We start from the raw sequence: 12,274 nt of genomic DNA on the forward strand, positions 1-12,274 counted from the left end.
TAATTACTTGTAATTCAAAAGTTCATTGACAGACCTTTTGAGTTTTGCTGTTTCAACAATCCCATCATCTGCGAACTGCATTTTTATTGGTTGTCACTAGGTTAGTTACAATGATAACTAGGTTATTGCGCTTGGATAGACAATAGCCGTGTTGCTCAACCAGTTCCATTGAAACAGACCAATAAAAGTCAGAAGTGTGAGTGGCTACTGATAAAGTTTCGGTCTATGATATATATCATGGTACAGAGTTTTATTTTTTATTCATTCACTAGCAGGAAGTCCAGCCTTGCCCGGAATTTCTTTCTTTTTCAATCAAACAACCCGCTGCATGCGTGCAAACTTGTCAATACAAATGGCTTACACGCCAAAAATCCATGAATGTGTTGAGAACAATCGTCCTTAACGAACTTGTTGAGGACAATCGTCCTTAATGAATGTGTTGAGGACATCGTCCTTGATGAACGTGTTGAGGAGAATCGTCCTTAATGAACGTTTTGAAGACAATCGTCCTTAATGAACGTGTTGAGGACATCGTCCTTGATGAACGTGTTGAGGAGAATCGTCCTTAATGAACGTTTTGAAGACAATCGTCCTTAATGAACGTGTTGAGGACATTGTCCTTGATGAACGTGTTGAGGAGAATCGTCCTTAATGAACGTTTTGAAGACAATCGTCCTTAATGAACGTGTTGAGGACATCGTCCTTGATGAACGTGTTGAAGAGAATCGTCCTTAATGAATGTTTTGAAGACAATCGTCCTTAATGAACGTGTTGAGGACATCGTCCTTGATGAACGTGTTGAGGAGAATCGTCCTTGATGAACGTTTTGAAGACAATCGTCTTTAATGAACGTGTTGAGGACATCGTCCTTGATGAACGTGTTGAGGAGAATCGTCCTTAATGAACGTTTTGAAGACAATCGTCTTTAATGAACGTGTTGAGGACATCGTCCTTGATGAACGTGTTGAGGAGAACCATCCTTAATGAACGTTTTGAAGACAATCGTCCTTAATGAACGTGTTGAGGACATCGTCCTTGATGAACGTGTTGAGGAAAATCGTCCTTAATAGATGTGAAGGCAAATTTTTGAGTTTCTAATCAAATGAGCGTTTAAGAGGCTGATTATCAGGAACCAGATGAAGTTTTGGTACCAAATATTTTTGGCGACCCGGCGGAAGGCAGATTGCTAAAATGGGGTCTATTAAACATTGACCTAAAAATGTGGTTTATTAAACATTGGCCTAAAAATGTGGTCTGTTAGATATTGGCCTAAAATGTGGTCTATTAAACATCGGCCTAAAAATGTGGTCTATTAAACATCGGCCTATAAATGTAGTCTGTTAGACATTGGCCTAAAATGTGGTCTGTTAGACATTGCCCTAAAATGTAGTCTATTAGATATTGCCCTAAAAATGTGAAAACGCAATGTGATTGTTTTTATGTGATTGCTAAGCAGCTCTCTAGCTATAATCTCAAATCTAACTCAAGTGCTTATGAAAAGAAATTTGTGTTCTGATAATATAAAGTATGGAATTGTCTATTTTAGTGGGTCATGAGAAGCATCACGCCTTAAGGGTTAGCTGGCTGAATACATTTACGTCAGCAATCAGTTGTCTATACGATTGGGAGTTCAAACCCTGCTGACTGAAATGTTTAATCAACTCTGTCTTCAATGATGGTTCTAGTAGCATTAGTTTAACCTTTGCTCTAAGTACAGCTATCATAGCTGATGGCTTCTTTTTAGATGTTCAATCTTAACTAAACAACTAAACCTACTACTAGATAAGTAACCAAAGAGCAGATAACTCTATAATTATCAGTAAACTACCATATTTAAGACCGAAGTTGCGAATTCATGCCTGTAACAGAGTTTACAGACTTTGAACGATGTTTTCACCTCAAGAAACTAGAATAGTTTGTCAGCACCTTATTTGGTATGATGGAAAAGAGCATCCACTCAGCCTCCCTGACATGGTCTAGCCGTAAAGCACTCTTCTCCTATTTGGCTAGTCGTGGTTTAACATCCAGTCAATGCTTATTGTTTATGGCCTTACATGACAACAGCCTGGTTGCTACCACAAGGTGAGTATCTAAGGTTTGTCTGCTCTATCCGTATATCTTAAATAGAATACTCCGGATGTACAGCAGCCATCAATGTACACTAAGGTGAGTCAATCTCATCAAATTTCAAAAATTAGTTACTCATTATTGGCTCAGCTTACTACAATTTCAATTTTACATTTACTCTTATCAGTTGTTTCCACCATTTATACAACATAATGCCTTATAGGCTTCACACTTACCTATTGCAGAGCCTTTCTTCCGAACAACACTGACTGGCATAGAAAAGTAGCACTTGTTGGCAGCAAAGGAAAGTGCTGGCAGGTATTAAGCAGGTTGCTATGTTTAAGAAGGGAGACTGGATTGATTGCTTTACATTGCTTATCTTGTTCAATAGCAATTTACTGTTGAAATTTTATCTTAAAGAGTAAACATTGCTGGAAAAGATTTAGCACTTGTTTAGAACTCGTTGCCGCTATCTACAGCGGTGCTGCCAGCTATGCAAACATGCACTTGTTTGCTACATGTTTCTTTACAAATACAAGAAACTTTACCTATTCTATGATTGGTTGACATGCTGAGTATTATGCAAGTGGTTAACTATTAACTGTCAATGGACGATTCGAGCTACCCGCTGTCTGTAGTAATTATGCTTGATTCATTTCAATAATTGATCATTATTGTGACTAGTTGTTTACAATACACTACCTACAGGCACCTACAAAGACTGCAGACAAGTTGGTGCTTTAGAAATTCGTCAGGGATTATTTTGTCTTTAGTTAAACTTTAATAATTATTAGTGAGGCTTGCAGTTCCATTTACAGATAGTGTCCATGCCATAATTTGAAGTACAACTAATTGGGTTACGCATACTTACCACTGACATCTTTATATGGACAAGTGTGTGATTTTATACTACATAATATTGAGTCATTTGTTTACACTGTATCCTATTGCCAAGAGTTGTCATGTTTCTATTATAACAATTAGCTGCATTTCAAAATGTAAGAAATAACTGTTTCTGAGGAAACAAAACAATAAATTTATTATATACAAAAACAAAATACAACAAACAACAGCTGCCAACTATCGACAGTGAAAATATTTATTAGGCTGCCTAGTAGGAGGTCTCTCGTAGGCCCTACCAAGCTCTTCAAGGTAATTTTGGTAGCTGCGGAAACCTTCTACAACGGAATAATGAAAATATGCAGATAATAAAGCCATGCTGAGCTCATAGGTACAGAGATCGCAGTACAACATATTTCACCTAGACATAAGGTCAAGTCTACATGTACATATTACAGTCACCTCTACGTATCTATATTTTGACTTATACTATAAAATATGAATCAATGTTTGTTTCGGCATATGAAATAATCTCCCAAATATGACACTCAAAATCTATTTAAACCACGGTTCTGTTAGTAAAAAGGCTGGCAACCCTCGAAGATAAAACACTGAAATAATAAGAAAATACTTATATATCTTCAGTAATATCGTGAGATAGGAGCTTGATGCGTTCTGGGCCCGAACTCATATGTCAATTTATTCGTATCTCAAATCGATTTTTTTACACGATATAATTAAATCAAAATTAATCCGTTCTAATTCTGTAAGAAAAACATAAAAACATGATATTACATAGAAAAAAATGTTTTGATTTATCTAATTCACCAGCTAGAGTCACAAAGTAACAATTACATACATAGTTATTATGATTTGTAATAAAATGTGCCATTGCGTACAGTACTGAGTACTGTATAGCGTTCTTACCTTCAAGATAGATGTACATTAGCCTGGGCATGGCTCTCGTGGGGGATTGGGAGAGAGAGCCTGGGACACATTGCAACACGCGAGGAAGAAAACTCTAAAAGTCGATTTCTGCAGTCGCTAATATCACAATCGTTATTTCGGAAGGAGTATCATGTGACGGTCTTTTTTTATGATCTTCGCGAGTATTATGCATTGTTTTTAATCTAAATTGGCAGCAAAAAAACGCTGGTTGGTAAGTATGAAATGTTGGTTGCATAATAAATCAATCACGGGGGTTATATTATTTTATATGTTTAATTTCATAATTTAATTAATTAGGTTTTGATTTAATTATAATCAAAAATTAAATCAATTGAATAAAATATTTTCACAATAACAATACAAACGAATAGCAATAGAACAACAAAAATGAATCGCACGCTGCTAATAAAGAAAAATTCATCTAGTAAAAAGTAATCTCAGTTTTATTTTACTTGCGAGTATTGTGATTCGCAACAGTTATTATGAACAACTTGGACCTACCATCGCAAAATGGTGCCATCTGAAAGCAAATACTCTTTCCGAAGCCAGTAGGAAGAACTATAAATTAGTCAAAACCTGCGATATGTTGTAAAGCTTGAGACTGTTTTGGGCTCAGCGTGACTATGCCTAGCTTTGATAGATGAATTTTGAATCGCTCCATTTTTTTATCAGTATATGAAATGAAACTGCAAACGTGAAAACGCAAGAGAATAGTAACCTTTGGTTCTTATCGTTTTGTTATCAGACGGGGTATTACATAACTACCCAGCCTATCAAAAACATAAGGCCTTTCACTAGATCAAGTCACGTTACCGTGACGATAGGCTTTTAAACGCGCCACATCTAATACATCGTGAAATCTGAATCTATCGGCACGCTTTCATTAGTATCAGTCTGAGCGTCATATGTAACATATGTCGCTCGTTTTGCAGAAGTTATCTTACCTTTTTTTCGCTATGTGTCCCAGGCTCTCTCTCCCAATTCCCACGAGAGCCATGGCCAGGCTAGATGTACATGTATTAGCTAATGGCAGTATGGGAGAATAGATGGCAACACGTTTGATACGCCACACTTGTGACGCTACGTAACATAAACTTTACAACCAACTTAACAGAACTTAACTTAGTATGCACGTACTTAAAAATATGTTTTAATCTTATGCTGAACTTAATTCTACTTTTCCTTTCATTTTCTCTTTTCTATTATCTTCCAGCTTGACTCTTTTAGAATCGCTTTCACTTCTACCTTTTTTAATCTAATGCGAAAGAATAAGCAATGCTGTTATCAGTCTCGGGCATTATCGCCACCTAATGGCCGTATCAGAAACCGCCTCCTATGCTGATATCTCAAATTTGTCTCGTATCAGAAAGCAAAAATTTTCAAGAGCACTATTCTGTTCTTAATTAAGTGAAAAAAGATAATTATTTGGTAGGAGAAAAACAGAAAGGTTAATAAAAAATGTTTTCTTCCATTGATGGCCAAAAGTATTACTTTTGGAATGGTTACTGAATCTGACCAATGTACTGTTTGAAAATAATTTTACAAGTTTCATCGCAACTTTTCCAAGTAAAAGCACTTTTAAGTTGACATGTTAAACATAAATCTTACACTGTAGAGTTTATCAGAAAGCATTGGTATTTTACTATCATTTAATTTTTTTTTAAAGCTGAAGGTGATCTGACTGCCAGGATATTTTAAGAATATCTACTATATAAACGACAAAAGATCTGTCTGTATATTTGTGTGCGTGTGTGTGCGCGTGTGTGTTAGTCCATCTTATAAAGCAGCCTGTCCTTTTTTCGATTCGGTTGTACGAAGCGAACTGAATTAATATGCGTAATAAAGAAATTATAGACTGGTCTTTCCTTTTTTCGATTCGGTCATACGAAGCCAACGGAAGGTCACGTGAACGTTTGTCTTTTCCGGCCACCGAGCCAATTTTTTTCGCTTCAAAAATTACCTACTAAATTTCTACTTCAAAAAGGTAAGTACTTCTCATTCTACGTTGTATTATCTGTGAATTACCACATCTCCACTACTTTAAAACGTTGCATTTGCCACTGTTGGTGATAGTAAACATGTTCATTTCCTTCCACAGCTGAGTTACCTTCATTTTTTCTAGCTACAAGTACTACAGAACTTGCACGGGTATTGCTACTGCGTTTTACCTACTAACTTTCTACTTCAAAAAGGTAAGTACTTATCATTTAATGTTGTATTGTCTATGAATCGGCACATTTCAACTACTTGAAAACGTTGCATTTGCTACTGTTGATGATCGTAAACATTTTCATTTTTTTCCGCAGCTGAGTTACCTTTATTTTTTTCCAACTACAAGTACTGTAACTTACTACTACAGAACTTGCACGAGTACTCCAAGCGTTGGGATAGGTGATGGTGAGAAAAAAGAGAGCAGCTGGAATCGACTTACTGTCACCCTGCTTTAGCCATGGCCAGCTGTACATTGCCTGCTCAAAAGTAGGCACAAGCCGAAAACTGTTTGTTCATACACCCAACAGAAAAACAAAAAAATGTTGTCTATCCGCAAGTGTTGCGATGAATTAACATTGTGTTATTGTTATGTCATGCTATTTTTTTCATGTTCTGCTATACCTACATAATATACACACCACATGCAGAATTTTCTAACATATTTTTCAGTAGGCCTATATATACATATATATTTTTTTATGCATTCGTTTTTCTTGTTATTACCCATAATAAGGCTATCATGTTGGCGTTATGTTTTATCTGTTTTGTTATTGTAAGGTGCTAATGCTGTATCTGCCTTGACATTATACTGTCTGTACTGTTATACATAGACTAGCTGTAAAAGACATTGCAGATTTCCATTGTTCTCCCCACAATGATTTACATTTATGACTGCATATGTGTATGCAGTCTAATCAGCCCAACAATTTCAGTTGAATGCGTATTTGGAGTTGTTTTACAGTATGAAAGACAACGCTCAATAAACCTCTTGCCCATAGACGGGTTCTCTGTTCTCATGGACGGGTAATGCAGCTAGTAGTCAATAAAACTTCATTGTGGTTAAAACTTTCAGAAGAAAAATCGGTTTAAAATGACGTCACTTATTGTTATCATTAAAATAGTTGATACCGGCTATTGCATTGAAGTTGCAACAATACGCGTCACTATTCTTTCAGTCTGTTTGCAACTACTATAGACGTCATAATCGCACTTTCGCTTGATCTGAATATTTTAACCGCAATCAAGTTTTATCAATTTTAACCTTGAAACATCCTGGAAGTCAGATCGCCTCAAGCATCAAAAACAATCATAAATGATAAGAATCACTAGAAATCCTTCCTATGATAATGCTACGTTAAAGCATTTTGCTTTTCTAGAATACAGGTGTGACACGCGAGTCTCATGGTGAGCTAAGCTAGTCGTGAACAAATAGATGTTACATGCGCACCTTCACTCCAGCCCCAGGGTATCATTTTGCGGCTGACCAGACTTAAAGCTTCCCGGTCCATAACACTCCCGCACCACTCTAAAAATGGCGGACAGCAAGTGCAGTGTGGAACCCTCGTCTCCGTGTAAGTGGATCTACACCAAGGATTCTGTAAAAGAAAAATACAAATCTATGTAATCAGATATGCTGTTGTTTAAGTCCACTACGATATGATTCGTCGCTGATAAGTGCTGGCTGCAGAAAAAATGATTTCCCAGCCATACACTCGATCCCGGTTCTGATACCAGCATCGACATCAGTATGAAGGTTTAGCACCTATGTGGGTGTCTCACCAGATCTTGTAGTCAATAAATCTGAAAATCAACTTAGAGTGGTGCATTGGTTTTCGAAACAGACTATGCAAAGAGGGACGTACAAAGACTGAGTCTTCATCCCAAGTAAGCTTACATCTCCTGAACATTTAGAGTTTGTTAGATATGTTGACAGCCTACTGAGAGTGTTTACGAAGAAACCCGAGTTGACTGCTGGCACTTGATAACGCCTGTTGCTCAATGAGAGGCTCACCTGAGGAGCGAAGAAGCCAACAACAGAGGAGACTTCAGCGGGGGTTAAACTACGAAGAGGCACAGTACAGCAGAGATTGTCCCTTCTCGCTCGTAAGCCGAGCAGAATTTCCAGGTGATGGTAATGGCTAGGTGGCGTGTGCCTGGAGAGGTAGACATAGAGCACTTTGTCTCTCTCCTCAGTCCTAAACAAGCAATAGCCGGGGTACGAGGTCGCTGTCCCTCCTAAATGAAAATGTAGATCATAAAGCTATAACTGAGAAAACATCTGTCGTTGGCACCAGAGTGAGTTCAGTTAGCACACTGCTAGTATTACACATACCAACAATGAAGATGGAAGGAATGTGAAAGATGTTAAATGTAGTTTTGCCCCAAACATTAACTGCTTTGTTTATAAACACTTTATGGTTGAATATTAACCCTTTTAAAAATGGCTTTTGATATGTCTCGCTAGGAAGACATGATACATGAATATACTGACAACCAAGCATGAGACCCATCTTAATTATGTGTGTACAGAAAAACGTTAATAGTCCAAAAACTTACACGTATGCAGTACTGTTAGCCTTATATGGTAAGTTTTAAAACTTTTTATATAAAGTTTTACTGGTAAAGTTCTCTGAGAGTAAAATAAAAACATCCTCATTTTAAGCGATATATAATATGTGTTGCTGCACCCAGCAATGTTAATCCCCCTATTTGTGATCTTAACACTGTCCTATTTATTTAACTTGTTACTCTTTTTTTACATTCTATTTCAGACACATTATATATTATATACGTATATATTATATATACATATATATTTATAGTTGCATATACTGTAAATGTATTAATAATATAAATACCTAAAACCCTTATTTGAATTCCCTGATGCTCTATTTTTATCCCTTCTGCTAAAATGGCGCTTTATTAGAAGTTAAGTTTAAATAGAGACTGGCGTTGTATTTTAGGAAGATTATATTAAGAAGATAAATTTAACTCTTTTGCGGGCAAAACGAATGGTAGCGATGGTTGAACAAACGGCTACCAGACAAATAACCATCAGACTCGCGACCAACGGACTAATAGCCAATGGACTAATGAACAATGGACAAACGACCAAGTGACCAACAAGCAAACGATTAACAGACAAATGAACAATGGGCAAACAATTTAACTCTTTTGCAGGCAAAGCGAATAGTAACGATGGTTGAAAAAACGGCCATCGGATAAATAACCATCGGACTAGCGACCAACGGACTAATAGCCAATGGACTAATGAACAATGGACAAACGACCAAGTGACCAACAAGCAAATGATTAACAGACAAATGAACAATGGGCAAACAATTTAACTCTTTTGCAGGTAAAGCGAATAGTAACGATGGTTGAACAAACGGCCATCGGATAAATAACCATCGGACTAGCGACCAACGGACTAATAGCCAATGGACTAATGACCAATGGACAAACGACTAACGAACAAACGACTAATGAACAAACGACTAACAGACTGATGACCAACGAACAAACTACCATCAAACAAACAGACTAAAAACAATTGGACTAATGAACAATGAACAAATGACCAACAAGCAAATGACCATCGGACAAGCGACCAATGGAGGAACGAACAAACGACCAAGAACAAACAACAGACAAACGACTGACAAACAAACAACCAACAGATAAAAGCTATGATATATATTTATTCAGACTAGCTGAAGCTACTCAAATTCATTAAGTAAGAAAACTTAGCCAATTAACAATAAATTTTCTATGCAAAAGCCTTTTTCATTACCATGCAACGCCTGGCATTCAGAGGGTATAAATAAATACATATATATATCTACATATATATATATATAAACCTACATATATATATAAATCTACATATATATATATATGTATATAAATATAAATCTACATTATCAGTTATGAGAAAGGCCACTGAAGAGTAACTTACTTGATGTCCCTTCATTAAAATTGGAAACTGTCGGAATGCCATCAATTCTGACACGCTTTGCATTTCCCACATCAGGGTGAGCAGCCATTGGCCTTTTTAAACTCTGGCATCCTCTGGTAGGAGTATTAGCATCATTGTCATCAGCTATGTATTACAATTCAATAAAATAATAGACAGGAGCATGAGAGGATAGCGTGTAAATATAATCATGAAGTACGATAGAGATGATAAATATAGACAAGAATTAAAAGGATGAATGCTAAAAGTAGGAAGGTAAAAATCAATAAAGACAAGAAACAGTAGAAGAAAACACCAGGACAGGGAATAAAAAAGGGATAGAAACAGACGGGGAATAATAGAGGGGTGGATACAGACAGGGAATAATAGAGGAATAGATACGGACAGGGAATAATAAAAAGGTAGATACAGACAGGGAACAACAGAAGAATGGATACAGACAGGGAATAATAGGAGTAGAAACAGTCAATGAATAATAGAGTGGAAACACACAGGGAATAATAGAGGGGTGGAAACAGGGAATAATAGAAAAATGGATACAGATAGAGACTATTAGACGAGTGAATATAGATAGGGAATAATGGAAGAGTGGATACAAACAGTCAATAATAGAGGGATGGATATAGACAGAGGATAATAAAGGAGTGGATACAGGCAGGGAATAATAGGAGTGGATACAGACAGGGAATAATAGAGGGATGGAAACAGACAGAGAATAATGGAGGAGTGGATACAGACATTGAATTATAAAATGGATAAAAACAGGGAATAATAGAGGAGTGGATACAGACATTGAATTATAAAATTGATGAAGACAGAGAATAATAAGAGTTGATACATATGGGGAACAATAGGAGGGTGGATACAGACAGGAAATACCCTACAGGATAAAAATATTCGATGGATTTAATAATTCGTGATTTTGCAGACAGACAATTCCACAAATTATTAAATTTCACGAATAATTACCGTACTTTTCGGACTATTAGTGCTACTTTTTTCTGACGATTTGAGCCATGCGACTTATATAAGGGTGCAGCTATTCTGTGGCTTTTTCTTTCACCGCTAGGGCGCATTAACCAGAATCTCCGGTTAGTGCACCTCTAGCGGTGAAAGAAAATACAAAACAATGCTTAACAGTACTGTTCCGTTAGACACTAGATTGAAAAGCGTCGGTTAATACAGTCGGTTTAAACAGCAAAGTTGCTTCCCCGTTAAAAAGCACCGTCCTGAGTTCTGCGGCTTATACAAAGGTGCGATCTATGTATTGTTTTATTATCGCTTTTTGGAAAATAAAACAGATGCGGCTTATATAGGGGCGCGGTTTATAGTCCGAAAAGTACGGTAGTTCTATCTTAAATACAAGGGAGAATAACTACTGCCTCAAATTAAAAACGAGTCACTAGGCCGAAGTAGCAAACGTAGCAGAGTTCCAAATTTTTTTTAAATCATTGCCGGGGCTCTGAGTTAACTCCATTGTCAATGCATCACACTTATTTAAACAATCATTCAAGGTTGTCACAAGTTATTCGGAATTCGGCACGGAATCATTATCAAAAAACTCTCCTACAGTTCTTTACATTGAAAAAACTCATAACTTACCACAAGTTGTTGGTTCACCAAAGACCTCCAAATCAATGAACATTCATGAAAACATTTAGATGAAGCCAAAAATTCATAGCTTAGCATGAATTATATGCTTACCCTAGGACACTTATATTTCGCTAGTATTTAGTTTCGTGAGTAGCACACAGAGTAAAATTTCGCTGCAACTTAATTTCGCAGCTCTGATGAATGCGAAAATATAGTGATGTGAAAATAAATACAGCGGAACAAACAACTTAGATTCCTCAGGTCCGGTCCTCTAGTAAAAAAAGTTGTTATATTTGCGACTAGTTTGTATTTGTAACCCGCAGGTATAAATGTATGGCAGAAATCGATAATTCAACGTGATCGCTTGCTGCCATTTGTTTCTTGGACTATCAATGACGTCTCGGTCCTTTCCGTCGTGACCGATATGGTACCAATATTAGATCTCAAGTATTTATAGCAAGCGATGGCCATGGCACGTTTTGAGTTCACAATATTTCAAATTTTAAAAAAATCAAATACAGTACATGTCTCATAAAAAAGAAAATAGATAACAACCAACATCACAACCAGAACTGTATTACATGGTTGGACCTGGTGAGGGTTGTTATCGTTTTTGGTTGGCAGTAAAATTCATCACTACAATAAGTATTATTTAATTGTATGACTTCACCTACCAGACTTTCATCCTCATCAGTTACAAATTCGGTGACTAAACTGATATCATCATCTTCTTCGTTTGTCTTGGCTTTTCCAAAAAAACTTGTTATCGTAATTTGCTTTGCCATGCTGCTCATTCGGTGTATTAACGAATTTACTAGAAATTTCCCAATGAGCTCAATCACACACAAAATTATCTGC

Source organism: Watersipora subatra, chromosome 4 (assembly GCF_963576615.1).
Source record: "Watersipora subatra chromosome 4, tzWatSuba1.1, whole genome shotgun sequence".
Taxonomy (NCBI): Eukaryota; Metazoa; Bryozoa; class Gymnolaemata; order Cheilostomatida; family Watersiporidae; genus Watersipora; species Watersipora subatra.